Genomic DNA, 20,510 nt, shown 5'->3' with positions numbered 1-20,510 from the left:
AGAAATGTATATTTGTGAATGTTGAGATGTTATATTGGTTTCACTGGTAAAAATAAATAATTGAAATGGGTATATATTTGTTTTTTGTTAAGTTGCCTAATAATTATGCACAGTAATAGTCACCTGCACACACAGATATCCCCCTAAAATAGCTATAACTAAAAACAAACTAAAAACTACTCCCAAAACTATTCAGCTTTGATATTAATGAGTTTTTTGGGTTCATTGAGAACATGGTTGTTGTTCAATAATAAAATTAATCCTCAAAAATACAACTTGCCTAATAATTCTGCACTCCCTGTATGTATATATATATATATATATATATATATATATATATATATATATATATATATATATATATATATATATATATATATATATATATATATATATATATATATATATATATATAGGAATATCGAATTAAAAAAATACTTAGAACATATCCTGCTATGTGCAGAACATTGGAATGTAAAATATTTACAGTAAATACACTGCATAACACATTAAATATGAATATTGCATAAATATGATTTTTCATATTTTCATATACTTAAAGGGACATGAAACCCACATTTTTTCTTTCAAGATTCAGAAAGAGTACAATTTTAAACAACTTTCTAATTTACTTCTATTATCTAATTTGCTTAATTCTCTTGATATATTTTGCTGAAAAGCATATCTAGATAGGCTCAGTGGCTGCTGATTGGTTGCTGCACATAGATGACTCGTGTGATTGGCTCACATATGTGAATTGCTATTTCTTCAGCAAACAATATCTAAGGAATGAAGCAAATTAGATAATACAAGTAAATTGGAATGTTGTTTAAAATTGTATTCTCTACTTGAATCATGAGAGAATTTTTTTGGGTTTAGTGTCCCTTTAACTGCAAAGGGTTCCTATGCATTTTATTTGTGTGTGTGTGTGTGTGTGTGTGTGTGTGTATGTTAAAGCAGCCTCTTTTTTTTTTACTAACACCTGAGACCTCATATCTTTGAGCCCTTATAACTTTTTTGTTTTTATTTTTATTAGATACTGTTAATATGAGTAACTATTCTTTGTAATGTATTTTTGAAGTGTTTTGTGACACTTTTTATTTTGCGATATAGTTAACCAGAGCTCTGAGGACACGGTAATCATTCTAGTGTAAATTGCGAATGCGCTCACACGTTAACTTTTACTTTCATCTTGTAATACGAGCACTAAACCCGACGTGCGCTAACACCCATGATAAACCCCTTTTCACTTGTGCGTAACAGTTAGCAAGCCACTTGCAATTAGTGATGTCGCGAACAGTTCGCTGGAGAACAGTTCCCGGCGAACATATGCGATGTTCGATCCGCCCCCTATTCATCATCATTGAGTAAACTTTGACCCTGTATCTCACAGTCTGCAGACACATTTCAGCCAATCAGCAGCAGACACTCCCTCCCAGCTCCTGGGCAGCAGCCATTTTAGATTCATTCTGATCCTGCATTCTTAGTGAGAGGAGGGATAGTGCTGCTGCTGATTTTATAGGGAAATTGATAGCTAGGCTAGTGTATTCAGTGTCCACTACAGTCCTGAAGGACTCATCTGATCTCTGCTGTAAGGACAGCACCCCAAAAAGCCCTTTTTAGGGCTAGAACATCAGTCGTTTTTTTTTTCTTTGTTTGTTTTTTTTTTCTTTGTAATCTAATTGCATTTGCCTGCCTGTCAGCGTGTGTCAGGCTCACAGCATATACTGTGCCTAATTGCTCAGTGCCACCACTCATATCTGGTGTAACATTAGTGTAAATTTTAAAAAAAAACTTTTACATCAGTCTGCTAGTGTAATCTAATAGCAATTGCCTGCCTGCCACTGCCAGCCTGTGTGTCAGGCTCACAGCATATACTGTGCCTACTTGCTCAGTGCCACCACCACTCATATCTGGTGTAACATTAGTGTAAATTTAAAAAAAAATTTTTTTACATCAGTCTGCTAGTGTAATCTAATTTCAGTTGCCAGGCCAGCCTGCCACTGCCAGCCTGTGTGTCAGGCTCACAGCATATACTGTGCCTACTTCCTCAGTGCCACCACTCATATCTGGTGTAACATTAGTGTATTTTTTTTAAAAAAAACTTTTACATCAGTCTGCTAGTGTAATATAATTTCATTTGCCAGGCCAGCCTGCCACTGCCAGCCTGTGTGTCAGGCTCACAGCATATACTGTGCCTACTTGCTCAGTGCCACCACTCATATCTGGTGTAACATTAGTGTAAATTAAAAAAAAAAAAAAACAACTTTTACATCAGTCTGCTAGTGTAATCTAATTTCAGTTGCCAGGCCAGCCTGCCACTGCCAGCCTGTGTGTCAGGCTCACAGCATATACTGTGCCTACTTCCTCAGTGCCACTACTCATATCTGGTGTAACATTAGTGTAATTTTTTTTAAAAAAAACCTTTTACATCAGTCTGCTAGTGTAATCTAATTTCATTTGCCAGGCCAGCTTGCCACTGCCAGCCTGTGTGTCAGGCTCACAGCATATACTGTGCCTACTTCCTCAGTGCCACCACTCATATCTGGTGTAACATTAGTGTAAATTAAAAAAAAACACTTTACATCAGTCTGCTAGTGTAATCTAATTTCATTTGCCAGGCCAGCCTGCCACTGCCAGCCTGTGTGTCAGGCTCACAGCATATACTGTGCCTACTTGCTCAGTGCCACCACCAGTCATATCTGTTGTAACAGTAGTGTACATTTTTTTAAAAAATCTTTTACATCAGTCTGCTAGTGTAATCTAATTTCATTTGCCAGGCCAGCCTGCCACTGCCAGCCTGTGTGTCAGGCTCATAGCATATACTGTGCCTACTTGCTCAGTGCCGCCACTCATATCTGGTGTAACATTAGTGTACATTTTAAAAAAAAAACATTTTACATCAGTCTGCTAGTGTAATCTAATTTCAGTTGCCAGCAGGCCAGCCTGCCACTGCCAGCCTGTGTGTCAGGCTCACAGCATATACTGTGCCTTCTTTCTCAGTGCCACCACCAGTCATATCTGGTGTAACAGTAGTGTAAATTTTTTTTATAAAACTTTTACATCAGTCTGCTAGTGTAATCTAATTTCAGTTGCCAGGCCAGCCTGCCACTGCCAGCCTGTGTGTCAGTCTCACAGCATATACTGTGCCTACTTGCTCAGTGCCACCACCAGTCATATCTGGTGTAACAGTAGTGTAAATTTTTTTAAAAAAACTTTTACATCAGTCTGCTAGTGTAATCTAATAGCAGTTGCCTGCCACTGCCAGCCTGTGTGTCAGGCTCACAGCATATACTGTGCCTACTTGCTCAGTGCCACCACTCATATCTGGTGTAACATTAGTGTAAATTTAAAAAAAAACAAAAAACTTTTACATCAGTCTGCTAGTGTAATCTAATTTCAGTTTCCAGGCCAGCCTGCCACTGCCAGCATGTGTGTCAGGCTCACAGCGTATACTGTGCCTACTTGCCCAGTGCCACCACTCATATTATCTTGTTTAATTGTAGTGTAAGTGTACATTTAAAAATAAAAAAACTATTTTGACTGTGAAACATCATTCTGCTTTTTTGTGTCAGGCTCACAGCGTATACTGTGCCCACTTGTCCAGTGCCACCACTCATATTATCTTGTTTAATTGTAGTATAAGTGTACATTTTAAAAATAAAAAAACTATTTTGACTTTGAAACATCAGCCTGCTTTTTTGTGTCAGGCTCACAGCGTATACTGTGCCCACTTGCCCAGTGCCACCACTCATATCTTGTTTAATAGTAGTGTAAGTGTACATTTAAAAATAAAAAAAATATTTTGACTGTGAAACATTTTTGTGTCAGGCTCACAGCGTATACTGTGCCCACTCACAGTAGCTTGCACGCATAGTAGCACTAATTGAAAAAAAAAATGACAGGCAGAGGCAGGCCAACCCGCAGGGGCCATCGTGGTCATGGTGCTCTGATTCCCTTTGGCCATAGAATAATGCCCAGTGTTAGGCCACGTACCATGAACACGAAAAGTTCTGATGAAATAGTTGACTTTATAACACAGGACACCCAATCTTCTACAGCTTCCGCTCGTAACCTTGACGCACCATCCTCCTCCTCCTCTAGCTTAGCTTCGGGCACCTCTCAACTTACCACTTGCCCGCCTGCCGCCACCACCGACACTAGCACCACAGCCGCTTCACTTGATCTGTCAGAGGAGTTATGTACACCTCAATGTGAAGAAATGAGTGATGCGCAACCATCATTGACAGAGGATATAGATAACAGTGATATGTCTCAGTCAGGCAGCATTACAGACATGGACGACGCACGGTGTGATGATGATGTTGTACCCGCCGTTGCTTCCGTTGTTGAGTTGTCAGATACAAGTGAAGGGGTTGATGATGACAATGCGTCCGTGGATGTCACGTGGGCGCCCGGTAGAAGAGATGGAGAACAGGGGGAAAGTTCAGATGGGGAGACAGAGAGGAGCAGGAGGAGACGAGTTGGAAGCAGGGGGAGGTCGTCGCAAGGAGCTAGTGGCACAGTCAGACAGCATGCATCGGCACCCGGGGTCAGCCAGACAGCACGCCAATCAACGCATGCTGTTGCCACCACCAGAATGCCGTCATCGCAGAGCTCAGCAGTGTGGCATTTTTTTTATGTGTCTGCCTCTGACAACAGCAATGCCATTTGCAACCTGTGCCAAAAGAAACTGAGTCGTGGGAAGTCCAACACCCACCTAGGTACAACTGCTTTGCGAAGGCACATGATCTCACATCACAAACGCCTATGGGATGAACACATGAGTAGAAGCAGCACACAAACTCAAAGCCGCCACCCTCCTCCTGGTCCAGCACCTTCAGCCACGTCAACCACTGCTGTGCTCCTTGCCCTCTCTCAACCATCCGCCAATCCGTCTCTCTTCCGGAGCAATTCCTGCTCATCTGCCCACAGTCAGGTGTCTGTCAAGGACATGTTTGAGCGTAAGAAGCCAATGTCACCAAGTCACCCCCTTGCCCGGCGTCTGACAGCTGGCTTGTCTGAACTCTTAGCCCGCCAGCTTTTACCATACAGCTGGTGGAGTCTGAGGCGTTCAAAAAATTTGTAGCTATTGGGACACCGCAGTGGAAGGTACCCGGATGAAATTTCTTTTCACAAAAGGCAATCCCCAACCTGTACTCGATTGTGCGAAAGGAAGTAATGGCATGTCTGGCACACAGTGTTGGGGCAAGGGTCCATCTGACCACTGATAGCAGGTCTGCAAAGCATGGTCAGGGCAGGTATATCACCTACACTGCGCATTGGGTAAACCTGCTGACGGCTGCCAAGCATGGAATGCCTGGCTCTGCAGAGGATGAGTTGGTGACACCGCCACGACTTGCAGGCAGGCCTGCTGCCACCTCCTCTACTCCTCCTACTCCATCCTCTTCCATAACCTCCTCGGCTGAGTCCTCTTCTGCTGTTGCGTCTTGCTCCACATCAACGGCACCCCCCCAGCTCCCCAGGTACTATTCCACATCCCGGATACGGCAGTGTCACGCCATCTTGGGGTTGACTTGCCTGAAAGCAGAGAGTCACACCACAGCAGCACTCCTGTCCGCCCTGAACGCACAGGTGTATCAGTGGCTGACTCCGCACCAACTGGAGATTGGCAAAGTGGTTTCTGACAACGGAAGTAATTTGGTGGCGGCATTGAAATTGGGCAAGTTGACACATGTGCCGTGCATGGCACATGTGTGTAATCTGATTGTACAACGCTTTGTGCATAAGTACCCAGGCTTACAGGACATCCTGAAGCAGGCCAGGAAGGTGTGTGGCCATTTCAGGCGTTCCTACACGGCCATGGCGCACTTGTCAGATATCCAGCGGCCAGTGAGGCGCTTGATTTGCGACAGCCCGACACGTTGGAATTCAACACTCCTAATGTTCGACCACCTGCTGCAACAAGAAAAAGCCGTTAACGAGTATTTGTATGACCGGGGTGCTAGGACAGCCTCTGGGGAGCTGGGAATTTTTTTGCCACGTTACTGGACCCTCATGCGCAATGCCTGTAGGCTCATGCGTCCTTTTGAGGAGGTGACAAACCTAGTCAGTCGCACCGAAGGCACCATCAGCGACATCATACCATTTGTTTTCTTCCTGGAGTGTGCCCTGCGAAGAGTGCAGGATCAGGCCATAGATGAGCGTGAAGAGGAAGAGTTGTGGTCACCATCACCACCAGAAACAGCCTTATCAGCATCGCTTGCTGGACCTGCGGCAACGCAGGAAGAGGATTGTGAGGAAGAGGAGTCAGAGGAGGAATGTGGTTTTGAGGAGGAGGAGGAAGACCAAGCACAATAGGCATCCCAGGGTGCTTGTTGTCACCTATCTGGGGGAAGAAGATACCTTCAGTGAGATCAGTGAGGACGAGGAACGGGACATGAGTAGCTCGGCATCCAACCTTCTGCAAATGGGGTCTTTCATGCTGTCGTGCCTGTTGAGGGACACTCGTATAAAAAAGCTGAAGGAGAACGAACTGTACTGGGTGTCCACGCTACTAGACCCCCGGTATAAGCATAAAGTGACTGAAATTTTACCGAATTCCCACAAGTTGGAAAGGATGGAGCAGTTAAAAAATAAATTAAAAAGTATGCTTTACACAGCGTATAAGGGTGATGTCACAGCACAACAGGAATCTAACAGGGGAAGAGGTGAAAGTAATACTCCTCCTCTCACAACCACGCCGGCAAGGACAGGATGCTTTCCAGACGTGTTGTTGCCTTAACTGCAGATCTCGACACTCTGAAGTGCGATGAACCCCTTGACTACTGGGTGTGCAGGCTTCACCTGTGGCCTGAGCTATGCCAATTTGCAATTGAACTTCTGGCCTGCCCCGCTTCAAGCGTCCTGTCAGAAAGGACCTTCAGTGCAGCAGGAGGTATTGTCACTGAGAAGAGAAGTCGCCTAGGTGAAAAAAGTCTTGATTACCTCACCTTTATTAAAATGAATGAGGGATGGATCCCGAAGGGACTGACATTGGGCGATACATTCGAGTAAAAAAGGCCTGATGAGATGAGCTGCCTTGGGCTAAAAATGGTCCACACGCTGCTGTATTTTATCTTCGAATGCCAGATGACTTGCGTGACTTATCCGCCAACAACTAGGGTTCAAGCCACAATGTTTTAGGGCACTTTCTAACTGTCAAACAAACATCAATTTTTCTGGCCGCTGCTATAGCAGCGGCTGCAACAATACCTAATTTTTTAGGCATGTCTACATGCCTAATTTTTCTGGCCTCTGGTGCTGCACTGTGGCTTCAAAAACCAAACAAAAAAAAAAGCACATAACAGGGATTAAACTGCTAAGAATAGTACTACTTAACACACCACTCATATCTGGTGGCACAGTAGATTGCACGCGCAGTGCCCCAAATTTGAAGTAGGAGGACCGACCAAGCATCTTTTTCCATCTCCGGGTTCCTAAAATCGATGCCATACCTGTACTCGATTGTGCAAAAGGAAGTCATAGCTTATGGGGTCTTTCATGCTGTCGTGCCTGTTGAGGGTCGGGGACCCTCGTATAAAAAGGCTGAAGGAGAACGACCTGTACTGGGTGTCCAAGCATCTTTTTCCATCTCCCGGTTCCTAAAATCCATGCCATATACACGTCCCCTGATAGGGGACACCGCAGTGGAAGGTACCCGGCCACAATTTCTTTGCACAAAAGGCAATCCCGGACCCCAACCTGTACTCGATTGTGCAAAAGGAAGTAACCTTACCATGGGTCCCAGACCGCACGTCTTGTAATTCTCTGTCTGGGAAATTATATATATATCAAATCTATCTCTTTATCTATCAAATCTATCTAACTATCAATCAAATGTATATTGCATCTATTGATCTATGTAATTTGTATCTATCAAATGTATATTGCATCTATTGATCTATGTAATTTGTATCTATCAAATGTATATTGCATCTATTGATCTATGTAATTTGTATCAAATGTATATTGCATCTATTGATCTATGTAATTTGTATCTATCAAATGTATATTGCATCTATTGATCTATGTAATCTATGTATCTATCAAATGTATATTGCATCTATTGATCTATGTAATCTATGTATCTATCAAATGTATATTGCATCTATTGATCTATGTAATCTATGTATCTATCTATCAAATCTATCTCGTGGCCGGACTGATTTGTGACAGCCACTTGTGTTTCACCCAAATTTGAAGTAGGAGGACAGACCAAGCATCTTTTTCCATCTCCCTGTTCCGAAAATCCATGCCATATACACCTCCCCCGATAGGGGGAGTAACAGGTATTAAACTGATCAGAATAGTACTACTTAACACACCACTCATATCTTGTGGCACAATAGATTGCACGCGCAGTGCCCCAAATTTGAAGCAGGAGTACCGACCAAGCATCTTTTTCCATCTCCCGGTTCTGAAAATCCATGCCATATACACGTCCCCTGGCGCCGCAACTGCCTCTGTGAACCTTACCATGGGTCCCAGACAGCACATCTTGTAATTCTCTGTCTGGGAAATTATATATCTATCAAATCTATCTATTTATCTATAAAATCTATCTAACTATCAATCGTATCTATCAAATGTATATTGCATCTATTGATCTATGTAATTTGTATCTATCAAATGTATATTGCATCTATTGATCTATGTAATCTATCTATCAAATCTATCTATCTCGTGGTTGTGCAAATGGACTGTTTGTGGTGCGTTACATGGGGAGTTTGGTCTGTCACTGTGAAGCGGGCATAACCCTTACACTACCTGATCGATACAACATCATACCTGATGTTTTAAAATACGTTATTCCAAACAATTTAGGAATGTTAGGTGATTTATGCCCTTTATGGATTAAAACCAGACTCTGCATCAACTATGTAATTTTCCATGGGAGTTTTGCCATGGATCCCTCTCCGGCATGCCACAGTCCAGGTGTTAGTCCCCTTGAAACAACTTTTCCATCACTATTGTGGCCAGAAAGAGTCCCTGTTGGTTTTAAAGTTCGCCTGCCTATTGAAGTCAATGGCGGTTCGCCCGGTTCGCCGGATCGCAAACAGTTGCGGAAGTTCGAGTCCGCCGTTCGCGAACCGAAATTTTTAGGTTTGCGACATCACTACTTGCAATCTAGTGCTAAATGGATTCTGGAAAGAACACGGATACATGTACACTATTTACACCTTCCTGTATTCTATGAACTCCTTAACGATACCTTATAGCTAAAATTATAGTAGGGATATACCCAGTGCACAGTTTTAGCATGTTTGTAGAGCACATTTGCTTCTTTTAGCATTTTAGTCTAAGCTCAATGCCTTTTACATGTCTCGGAGAATACTAAGCCACTAATCAATTAACATTAACATCATTTGAACTTGTGCCAGTCTGAGAATGCAATACTTAAAAAGCCAGTTTTTTTTTTTTTTTTTTTTTTTAAACAGAGATGCTTTCAGACTTACGGGTAGATTACGAGTTTTGCGTTATGAGCGGCTCGGTACTAATTTGCAAGTTAATTCCACCATTCCAAGTGGGCAGAAGTCCTCAACGAAGCCGGGAGAGGTCTTTATCCAAGTGGCAAGAAGTGGTCCTCCAGGCAGGCAGAAGTCTTCATCCAGGCGGCATCTTCTATCTTCATCCTTTCCGATGCGGAGCGGCTCCATCTTCAAGACATCTGGTGCGGTGCATCCTCTTCTGACGACGACTACTGAAGAATGAAGGTTCCTTTAAGGGACGTCATCCAAGATGGCGTCCCTTGAATTCTGATTGGTTGATAGAATTCTATCAGCCAATCAGAATTAAAGTTGAAAAAATCCTAATGGCTGATGTTCCAATCAGCCAATAGAATGCAAGCTCAATCCTATTGGCTGATTGTATCAGCCAATAGGATTTGTTATACCTTAATTCCGATTGGCTGATAGAATTCTATCAGCCAATCGGAATTAAGGTATAACAAATCCTATTGGCTGATACAATTCTATCAGCCAATCGGAATTTAATGGGCTCGATCTTGGATGACGTCATTTAAAGGACCGTCATTCAGTAAGAAGACTCCAGATGAAGAGGATGCTCCGCGTCGGATGTCTTGAAGATGGACCCGCTCCGCGTCTGATGGATAAAGATAGAAGATGCCGTCTGGATGAAGATTTCTGCCCGTCTCGAGGACCACTTCGCCTGGCTTGGATGAAGACTTCTCCCGGCTTCCTTGAGGATGGATGTCCGGTCTTCAGAAGTGTAAGTCGATCTTCAGGGGGTTAGTGTTTTTTTACGGGTGTATTGGGTGGGTTTATTTTTTAGGTTAGGGATTTGGGCTGCAATAGAGCTAAATGCCCTTTTAAGGACAATGCCCATCCAAATGCCCTTTTCAGGGCAATGGGGAGCTTAGTTTTTTTTTAGTTAGTATTTTATTTGGGGGGTTGGTTGTGTGGGTGGTGGGTTTTACTGTTGGGGGGGGTTGTTTGTATTTTTTTTTTTACAGGTAAATTTTTTACAGGTAAAAGAGCCGATTACCTTTTAAAGGGCTATTGATAGTTTAGGCTAGGGTTTTTTTTATTTTGGGGGGCTTTTTTTTATTTTGATAGGACTAATAGATTAGGTGCAATTAGTTTAAAGATCTGTAATTTGTTTTTTATTTTCTGTAATTTAGTGTTTGTTTGTTTTTGTAATTTAGCTAATTTAATTTATTTAATTGTTTTTAATTTATTTAATTGTAGTGTAGTTTTAGGTGTTATTGTAACTTAGGTTAGGTTTTATTTTACAGGTAAATTTGTATTTATTTTAGCTAGGTAGTTAGTAAATAGTTAGTTAGTAACTATTTAATAACTATTCTACCTAGTTAAAATAAATACAAACTTACTTGTAAAATAAAAATAAACCCTAAGATAGCTCAAATGTGACTATTAGTTATATTGTAGCTAGCTTAGGGTTTATTTTATAGGTAAGTATTTAGTTTTAAATAGGAATTATTTAGGTAATAATATTAATATTTATTTAGATTTATTGTAATTATATTTAAGTTAGGGGGTGTTAGGGTTATACTTAGGTTTAGGGGTTAATACATTTAGTATAGTGGCGGCGACGTTGGGGGCGGCAGATTAGGGGTTAATAAATGTAGGTCGGTGCTGGCGATGTTAGGGATGGCAGATTAGGGGTTAATAATATTTAAATAGTGTTTGTGAGGCGGGAGTGCGGCGGTTTAGGGGTTAATATGTTTATTATAGGGGCGGCAGATTAGGGGTTAATAAGTGTAGGTAGGTTGTGGCGACATTGGGGGCGGAAGATTAGGGGTTTATAAATATAATGGAGGTGTCGGCGATGTTGGGGGCAGCAGATTAGAAGTTAATAAGTATAATGTAGGTGGTGGCGGTGTCCGGAGCGGCAGATTAGGGGTTAATAAGAATAATGTAGGTGGCGGCAATGTTGGGGCGGCAGATTAGGGGTTAATAATATTTAACTAGTGTTTGCGAGGCGGGAGTGCGACGGTTTAGGGGTTAATATGTTTATTCTAGTGGCGGCGATGTCCGGAGCGGCAGATTAGGGGTTAATAATTTTATTTTAGTGTTTGCGATGCGGGAGGGCCTCGGTTTAGGGGTTAATAGGTAGTTTATGGGTGTCAGTGTACTTTTTAGGACTTTAGTTAGGAGTTTTATGCTACGGCGTTGTAGTGTAAAACTCATAATGCATTACGGATCTTGGAGGTAGAGGGTGTACCGCTCACTTTTTGGCCTCCCAGGACAGACTCGTAATACCGGCGCTATGGAAGTCCCATAGAAAAAAAGGGTTTACGAAGTTTACGCAAGTCATTTTGCGGTAAGGCCAAAGAAGTGTGCGGTGGCCCTAAACCTGCAAGACCTGTAATAGCAGCGGTAGTGAAAAAGCAGCGTTAGGACCTGTTAACGCTGCTTTTTCAGCCTAACGCACAACTCGTAATCTAGCCGATAGGTAGGTGTCTGGAGCACTACACGGCACAAAATAGTGCTGCCATCTAGTGCTCTTGCAAATGGATAACATTGCTCTGCTACTATATAGGGCTCCAGACACATGAGTTTACATCCCTGATTTTCAACAAAAGATGCAAAGGGAACATAGAAAATGTGATAAGACGTAAATTAGAAAGTGGTTTAAAATGACATGCGCTATCTAAATCATGAAAGAAAAAAAAATTTAGTTTAATTTCCCTTTAACCCCTTTGCTACCGGGAATTTCAGAGAAGAACTTGCCCAAAATACCAGAGAATTTTTAGCATTTCTGATATCACTCTATTTAAACAGAAATAGAGCCTTGTTTTTTATTTACCTGTCAAAACTATATATTTTTCTTTAAGTAGACAACTAAAAGTATTGATCCAGGCTCATTTTGGTATATTTCATGCCACCATTTCACCACCAAATGCGATCATAAACAAAAATCATTTGCATTTTACTTTCTATTCCTGCCACAGTAACAGAATACCCATTTATATGAAACCAAACCTAAACCGCATCTCACAGTTGAAGATACATGAAATAGATTTCTGATTTAAACACTTCAGCTGAGGTGTAAAAATCACTACTGCTCATTTCAAAAATAGCATTTCCTCAAGCCAGAGCTCATCAATTGAAAATAAAGCAAATCAGTTTCTGTTCCTCCAAAAGTAATACATTCTTTAAATCCCCACAAAAAATGATGTTATAAAAAAGAAATATCACAATGTTTTCTAAGGTTTCAAATAATAATAAAGTATGATTTTTAATTAAAAAAAACATTGCACTTGTGTAACTGCAGTAATAACCCCAATCACAAGAGCACATGTTAAATATAGTGTTATTTTTTTGTATGGTGGGGTTTTCCCCACAGTGCACATGTACAAAAATTGCTATATCCAATCTTTATATACAAACATATCTGGAATTTTTGCTTACATTTGTAGATATTGCCAGATTGAAACTAAGTGTGCACTCTTTTTCACTTTACAGTTCATGAAATCTTAGCACTTGAAAAAGAAAGATCTATATAACAGAATTTCAATCCAAACTTAAAGTTTGATGACAGATAGCCATTGATACACTCAGCAGACACACACTTTCCATTGCTAAACCTTCACTGAGTGGAACACAAAGACAAACACAGACGTATACTCCCTGGCAAACACACACACCACATATTCACTGATACAAACACTTATGTACATACATACCTCGATAGCCAAACATGTTTATACATATTGTGCAAATGGCAGATACCTGCACACGGTAGGGTTGCCAGCTATCCTCCATAAAAATACTTGATAATTGGAAGAGTGGTGATTAGTCCTCAGAACAGAAAAAATGGTTCTGTAGTTCCTGTTAGCCATATGTATGTATTACACCTCATATTGGACCCATGCCTTGAAACCCATGTCAGCCATATGCCCATATCATACCATAGCTTAAACCCTGAAACCCCTGGTAAACCTTATGCTCATATTGGACCAAACATCAAACCCCATGACACTGAAGCTCCCTTCAACCATATGCCCATGTCAGACTTCAGATTAGATTATTTGTCAAGAACCTCATCATCATCTATATGCTCACATTGATTGAACCTCCAATTAATTAAATAAGAGATGCCCACTTTAATTTTTTGTGACGTATAGGGTTAATCAACCCTGCAATAGTCACCCGTTTGTCACAGAAAGGGTTAACTGACCCTTTCAACCTTACTCAGTTTGTCACAATCTAGCCACTCCAGTCAAGTTCAGGAGGGTGCAATGGTTAAGAAACACTCCCTTGTCTGTACCAGACATAGAAATATGCACAAAATCCCCTTAAATGCCACCCACACTAAACTATCTATATGCTGCCACCACCTTAAGATTATTAAATGGGAAATCCTAAAGGAAAAACCCAGATTAAAAATAAATCTAAAAAACACAGTACTGCTATTGCAAGTCTCTTTGGTAACATGGTTCAAATATTAGACAAAAGCAAAAACTTAATAAAGGAACATTTATTATGAACAAAAAGAGTCACAGTGAATGTATGTAAAAAAAGGAGTTAAACACAATTACACGCAAAAACCAGAACATAATAATGTACTAACATAGATATCTGTCCCAATGGAGCTTGGCAAGGAAAGACGGTCACTTATGCTGTTTAATGCAGCCTCCCATGTAGAATGACAAAGTTCTTAATTCTCCAAAATATAGGTAATACCAGGGATATCAGGTTGCTAACTCTGCCTCTTCTGGTAGGGCACACAGAGGAGTCTGGGATGATTTTTCACAAGGGGCCATAAACTTATGCCAGAACTAGCTATACATATATATAACACTAAATTTTATATTCAAGTGCTGCTAACCCAGAAACTCTATAATGGTGGCCCACACAGGAAATAATTCCCAAATACATTTTCTAACAAATAAGTATAGTAGAAGAGATGTCTTAAATGCATAATATTTAGACAAATCTTATTCTGATTTGATTCAGCGCTAACCCTTATTTCACCTCAGGGCTATGTGGCTCTGTCTCTCATGTCTCTGTGTTGACACTTTAGTGACTTGAGGCCAGAGGTCTCTGTGTGTAATAATGTTTGCTTAAAGGCACACTGAAACAAAAACAAAAAATCTTTCATGATTCAGATAGGAGCATGACATTTTAAGCCACTTTCTAATTTACTCATATTATCAAATTGTCTTCATTCTCTTGGTATCTTTATTTGAAATGCAAGAATGTAAGTTTAGATGCCGGCACATTTTTGGTGAACAACCTGGGTTGTCCTTGCTGATTGGTGGATAAATTCATCCACCAATAAAAAGTGCTGTTTAGAGTACTGAACCAAAGAAAAATGCCTTCTTTTTCAAATAAAGATAGCAAGAGAACGAAGAAAAATTAATAATAGGAGTAAATTAGAAAGTTGCTTAAAATTGCATGCTCTATCTGAATCACGAAAGAAAAAAATTGGGTTCAGTGTCCCTTTAAGTGAAACGTGCTCAAGTGAATCTATTTACTACAGGGGGGATGTTGTTGTTTTTTTAAGGATAGACACAGGGAAATGCTCATCTGGAAAAGCAAAATAATTAACACACAAAGAAAAAATGAACCCCTCACAACCTAAAATATTGAGGTATTCATCACAATTTTAAATAATGGGCATCTTACAGCCCTAGACACCCACAGTTTACTCATACAGCTTGCCAGTTATTGCCACATACATACAAACACACATATACAGATGCACGCACAGACACTAGCATAGATTTATAGACATACAGTATATGCACAAACAGTACCATACACACATAATATAATATTTTGTCATATTCAAAAATAAAAACATTAGCTTACACCAGGGCTCAACAAACCCAGGAGCCTGAGAGCCACTGGCTCCTAGAATTTTACCCCTGGCTCCTAACTTTTTGGGTTATTCTCCATATATCTATATAAAAATACCACTGTCTGGCTCCTAAAAGTGTGCCTGTCTCCTGAATATTCTTACTGGCTCCAAAATGTTAAACAGATTTGTTGACCCCTGGCTTACACAATATACATGTGGCTTACACAATATACATATAGTTCTGGTTTCTAAGTTTTGACTGATATAGTTGTAAGTCTCTTCAGTATTTTGGGGGCTCATCTGTTTTAATTATATAATTCAAACATACATAGATAGATGGACAGACAGACGGAACTAGGGCTTCCACCTCAGCTATGTTTTCCTGGGCAGTTATGAATTATACATGCTGCAGGGTTATTTGAAGGAGTAAAATGAACAGTGCTGTCCAGTTTTACAATGTATGCTCCTCCCTACACACACTACAGCATGTATAACTCGTAACTGAGGTGATATCCAACAAACAATACTTAACCTTTTAATGCTGTTATGCCGTTGTATTCCGTCACAACGGCACTGGGCTTTAAAGCCGTTATGACGGAATACACCGTAATCGCAAACGGCTGTCCTGAAGCCTACTAGGCTTCCTAGCATCATAGGTAACCCCCCAAGATCCCAACCCATAATTGAAATCTCACGATCGTGTGATTTTAATTTGTCTACATCGGAACGCTGTTCCGATGTAAACTTTTTAACCCGGTCATGAAAGGGTTAATAGCACAGGCATAACTACACTAACCTATATCATTAGACACAAAGCTTAATCATGTTAGTTTTGCAATTGGTACTTTTATTTATTTATTTCCAATTTAACTTTGTTTAATGGCACTACTACATTGCTGATATTCATGCTGTCTGAACAAGAACCCTCTTCTCTTTAGTCTGTCAACATCCCCTCCCACTGTAAAACCCCCAGAAGAATGAACCAGTTTTCAGAATTATACTCAGACAGGGAGAAGGCACCCACTCGCTCTCCTAATAAATATGAGGTTATGGACATGCCAAGGGAAGGGAATATCCAGGGCTGGAGTGCAGCATCTCCCCCACTCTGAGTGCAATATGCCAATGTGGGGTATTCCATGAATCAAACATCTCTGCAGGTTTCAGTCCATATGCAATTGGTAATTTTACACTGACCTGTAACCAGTGGTAGGATATGGCTCTATAAGTAACAGGAACAGCAGATACAGCATGTGCAAGTAATGCATAATGATGGTGAGAATGAATAAGATCACACTGGCATGTGCTAGATGGCATCCTGACTCCTGTGGCTGTGTGTGGAATATATCACTTAATGGGATGGCAGTACAAAGAGGCAGATCACAAAAAGTGCCCCTTGGCCTTGTCAGCCTAGACCACTAGTTTTCAAACCTGTCCTCGGGCCTCCCCAACAGGCCAGGTTTTCTGGATTACATTGGATTAGAGCAGGAAAAATTACCTTGTTTACTAATCAACTGATTATTTCACCTGTGCTCCAGTTCAGCTATCTTCAAAATGTGGCCTGAAGACTGGTTTGAAAACCAGTGCTCTAGGTTAACCCAGGATAAAGATCATATTATGGTCAGGTTTCATTTGCTGCATCATAAGCAGCGCATTTTAAAAATGCATTACAGATATTTGTTAAGATGTTTTTTTTTTTAATATGCTAAATAAACCTACTGTTTCTTGTCAGACTAATGGAGGTATATCCACCTAAATACAGCTAAGGTAGCTGTCACTATTAGCTTATGAAAATTAACATAGTATACACAAATTATCTTCCTGAAAGTTTTTATCTATGTTTTTTAAATTGACATTTAAAAAGTTTACAATAATAATAAAACTGAAATTAGTCAAACAAGCAAAATAATATTTAATGTGCTTAATTATTTCACATGTATTAAAAAAAAGTATTTACATACACTGTCATTTAAAGGATCGTTTGATCTGCTGGATGCCTACAAGCAAAAGCTTAAAAGAATAAAGACTTAAAAACAGTATGCCAAAACGTATTACAGCTTTAAATGATACCTTTATCTGCAAAAACAATGTTTTGTGTTTATGCTGTAGAAGAAGTTTGTCTGCCAATACAAAAGTGAGAATTGTCCATATCAACCACTCAGTCAGCAGCCGAGGCTTCTTTATCATGTATTCTCCGTTAGTTCCTAATCAAGTCAAAATGACATGTTTAAATCTCACTGTCCATAGGCATTTTGAGTTGAAGATTCTGTAAAACTATGTGACTACAAAAATATAATAGAAATCCCAGATCACAGTACTGGACTGCCTGTGTAAGGAGCGTATATATTCTGGAATCTATACATTTTTTAGTATGTTATTTCATTCAAATAAAGAAAATGTTACACTGGTAATAATGACAATGCAATAATTATATCCATATGACTGGCACATCATTCTTCAGTACACACTAGAATGTTTTCAATATCACCTGACCATACAACTGCACCTGTTTCCTGCTGCTCCCATTTGTCATTTGCAGGATATAAGGAACCACCAGTAGAGAGCGCCAGAGCACACTTAACAGACTATATTCCTTCCTATTCTGCCCATATTATTCACTGTAATTCTTTTGATCATCCCTGAATGTAATCTACTCTGTCTCTTTATCCTTCAACCCAAGTTTACTTAATCTCACTCCAGTCTAACCCCATTTATACCATAATGTACTACATTGTTCATAATTCATCGGCAACTCCTTCATTATCTTTTCTAGCTTAGTTCACAGTATAAATACATGTGTGTAGTGCAAAACCACACAAGTGCTGATAACTGCAAGCAATCAGTATATCATTCAAGTAACACGTTACAATTTGTATTCACTATTATTGTATCTACTCCATGGTAGAAGCAGTTTGAGTGCTGTGTCTTATTAACTTTTTTATTTTTGACTGTGCCTGTATTATGTTTTTTTCTCTTATTCCAAATGTCATTTCTGTTTATGTGTTCTTTAGCCGAACACAATACTACCATGTGTCCATCTCTACATATATTCATTATTCACATTATATTGAGGAATTTAATACGATTGCATGTGAATTAACTACTAAAACCACTTGGCTTTATTTTGAAGCTTAAAAACTTGCACCTCTTTCACTTCTTATACAGTTGTAGTTTAGGTAATATATACTGAGCTTCGCCAGTTCCTCTCTAAAGACATCTGAGGAGGATCTATAGAGCCTACTATAATATATATATATATATATATATATATATATTTATTTCAATGGTTTCTGGCAAAAGCAGTTTGTTTTAGAATCAAATTACTTTTGCCTCTAAAATAAAACAGGCTTTTGAAATAAAAATAGTTTTCCTTGACATACTAAACTGAAGCTAAACTGCAGTAATATTAACAGTGGATAAAGTTAGCTAACAGTATGATATAATTGGTAAAGTGTCCCATTTTACCTTTGTTTAAATGTAATACTTTCTATAGCATTTAATACACTGCTTACTACTTGTAAGATATATTTTGTTCTTTCTCAACAAACTAACAATTTTTAAAAAAAAGCTTCCGGTAATATTCTCTAAAATTAGCAAAGCCTAAATATGCTTTAATAAAACTTTCATTTCCACTTGTTGCATCATAATGTTGCATAATTATTAACAAGTCTTCCTGACCATCTCTGAAATGAACTACGTCCAGACATGCCCACACAGACACGCTTCAGGATGCAAAAGTTTAGATAGTGCTGCACATCTAGGTAATATACAAATAAAAGACTGTCCGATATTTTACACCTGCTCTGTCTATTAGCAGGACAATCCCTGTCAGAAGAGTGTGGCATGGCTTTATATCAAGGTAAAGCTATGATCAAAGAAAGGATTATATTTTTTTTTTATAGGAAACATTTGATCGCTGAATTTTATTTTATTTGTTGAACCCTCTATGAAATTATTCTCTCTTCACATTTTTTAAACAGTTATAAATATATAAATATGATAGTACTAAAGCCCGTGTACACGGGCCATTTTTTTCAGAACAGCGGTCCCACCCCTTGCTCTCTCCCCCCTTTCTTTTGCTCTCTCTTCCCCCTCTCTTTTGCTTTCTTTCCCCCTCTCTTTTGCTTTCTCTCCCCCCTCTCCTTTGTTCTCTCTCTCCCCTCTTTTGCTCTCTCTCTCCCCTCTTTTGCTCTCTCTCTCCCCTCTTTTGCTCTCTCTCTCTCCCCTCTTTGGCTCTCTCCATCCTTTCTTTTGCTCTCTCCCCCCCCTCTTTGGCTCTCCCCCCCCCCCTCTTTGGCTCCCCCCCCTCTTTGGCTCTCCCCCCCCTCTTTGGCTCTCTCCCCTCTTTTGCTCTCTCTCCTCTTTGGCTCTCTCTCTCCCCTCTTTGGCTCCCCCCCCCCTTTGGCTCTCTCTCTCCCCTCTTTGGCTCTCTCTCCCCCCTCTTTGGCTTTCTCTCCCCCCCTCTTTGGCTCTCTCTCCCCCCTCTTTGGCTCTCTCTCCCCCCTCTTTGGCTCTCTCTCCTCTTTGGCTCTCTCTCTCCCCCCTCTTTGGCTCTCCCCTCCCCTTTGCCCCCCCCCCTCTTTTGCTCTCCCCCTCCCCTCTTTGGCTCTCTCCCCCCCTCTTTGGCTCTCTCCCCCCTCTTTTGTTCTCTCCCCCCTCTTTGGCGCTCTCTCCCCCCCTCTTTGGCTCTCCCCCCCTCTTTGGCTCTCCCCCCCCTCTTTGGCTCTCCCCCCCCCTCTTTGGCTCTGCCCCCCCCTCTTTGGCTCTCTCTCCCCCCTCTTTGTCTCTCTCTTTGGCTCTCTTTCCTCTTTGGCTCTCTCTCTCCCCCCTCTTTGGCTCTCCCCCCCTTTAGCTCTCTCCCCCCCCCTTTGGCTCTCCCCCCCCCCTCTTTGGCTCTCTCTCCCCCCTCTTTGGCTCTCTCTCCCCCCTCTTTGGCTCTCTCTCCTTTTTGGCTCTTTTTCCTCTTTGGCTCTCTCTCTCCCCCCTCTTTGGCTCTCCCCCCCTTCTCTTTGGCTCTCCCCCCCTTCTCTTTGGCTCTCTTCCCCCCCTTCTCTTTGGCTCTCTTCCCCCGCCTTCTCTTTGGCTCTCTGCCCCCCCCTTCTCTTTGGCTCTCTGCCCCTCCCCTTCTCTTTGGCTCTCTGCCCCCCCCCTTCTCTTTGGCTCTCTGCCCCCCCCTTCTCTTTGGCTCTCTGCCCCCCCCCTTCTCTTTGGCTCTCTGCCCC

General features: G+C 40.9%; 1 long non-coding RNA gene across 1 annotated transcript in view; it reads right to left on the bottom strand.

Moving 5' to 3' along the window:
• The window catches only part of LOC128647840 (uncharacterized), a 34,298-nt gene extending 16,496 nt beyond the window's left edge, over positions 1-17,802 (bottom strand). The window contains exon 1 of the long non-coding RNA XR_008400431.1: positions 17,757-17,802. This is a non-coding gene — a long non-coding RNA (uncharacterized LOC128647840). The remainder of the gene's footprint in view (positions 1-17,756) is intronic.
• Positions 17,803-20,510: the final 2,708 nt, after the last annotated feature.

Source organism: Bombina bombina, chromosome 2, assembly GCF_027579735.1.
Source record: "Bombina bombina isolate aBomBom1 chromosome 2, aBomBom1.pri, whole genome shotgun sequence".
Classification (NCBI taxonomy): Eukaryota; Metazoa; Chordata; class Amphibia; order Anura; family Bombinatoridae; genus Bombina; species Bombina bombina.
Note: the sequence above shows the minus strand (reverse complement) of the source record. Positions and strands in the feature narration are given on the sequence as shown.